A 1,090-nucleotide genomic window follows, 5' to 3' on the forward strand; every position below is an offset into this window, starting at 1 on the left:
ATGTAATTTAACTGTTCGTTCTCCATGTTGTTGCCATAAGGTGGGTATTCTGAATTGCTTGATCCGCCTCCACTTGCTTCGCATTGCATTACTGGGTGAACCTGTGAAGAACTAAGGAACCCATCAATTTTCTTATTCAAGAGTTCTACTTGATTAGAGAGCATGGTGATAGTATCGATGTTATAAATGCCGACTGTTTTCATTGGCTTTGTCCTCATGACTTGCCACTGATAGTTATTTAGTGACATCTCCTCCATAAATTCGTAAGCCGCCTCAAGTGTCTTATTATTGATAGTTCTTCCAGCGGCTGCATCAATCATCTGTCGAGTCGAAGGATTCAGGTCATTATGAAACGTTTGAACCTGCAGCCAAAGCAGTAACCCATGGTGAGGGCACCTTCTCAAAACGTCCTTGTATCTCTCCCATGCATCGTAGAGTGTTTCTAAATCCATCTGCACAAAAGAAGAGATATCATTACATAATTTAGCTATTTTAGCAGGCGGAAAATGTTTTAATAAAAACTTTTCAGTCATTTGTTCTCAACTAGTGATTGACCCTCGTGGTAACGAGTTCAACCATTGTTTAGCCTTATTTCTTAACGAAAAGGGAAACAACCGAAGGCGAATACCGTCATCAGAAACGCCATTAATTTTAAAGGTATCACAAAATTCTAGGAAATTTGCCAAGTGAGCGTTGGAATCCTCGTCCTGCACACCATCAAACTGAAAAAACTGTTGTATCATTTGAATTGTGTTAGGTTTCAGCTCAAAATTATTTGCAGCAATAGCAGGTCTAACTATGTTGTTTCAGTTCCTATTCAAATAGGTTTAGCATAATCATACATAGTGCGTGGAGCAGGATTCTGATTTACTAGATCAGTAGCAATCGCAGGAAGTAGCAGATTTTCTTGGGTTTCAGCCATCTCCTCGGTTGTGGTTGAAGTATCGTCCTCTTGGTCGTCCTCTGTGTATCTTAGGCTTTGCCTTATTTCTCTCCGGTTTCTGCAAACTATGCGGTCGATCTCACTATCAAAAAGTAGTGGTCCTGACGGGTTTCTTCTGGTCATAAACTAGAAAAACTTGTCAGAAGG

At 40.3% G+C, this 1,090-nt stretch overlaps 1 non-coding gene across 1 annotated transcript; it reads left to right on the forward strand.

The window, feature by feature from the left end:
- Window positions 1–378: 378 nt before the first annotated feature.
- On the forward strand, window positions 379–485 carry LOC121228505 (small nucleolar RNA R71). Its single transcript, XR_005926081.1, has one exon. It is a non-coding gene; the product is annotated as a small nucleolar RNA R71 (small nucleolar RNA).
- The last annotated feature ends 605 nt before the right edge of the window (window positions 486–1,090 follow it).

The sequence above is a fragment of the Gossypium hirsutum genome, chromosome A04 (assembly GCF_007990345.1).
Source record: "Gossypium hirsutum isolate 1008001.06 chromosome A04, Gossypium_hirsutum_v2.1, whole genome shotgun sequence".
Classification (NCBI taxonomy): Eukaryota; Viridiplantae; Streptophyta; class Magnoliopsida; order Malvales; family Malvaceae; genus Gossypium; species Gossypium hirsutum.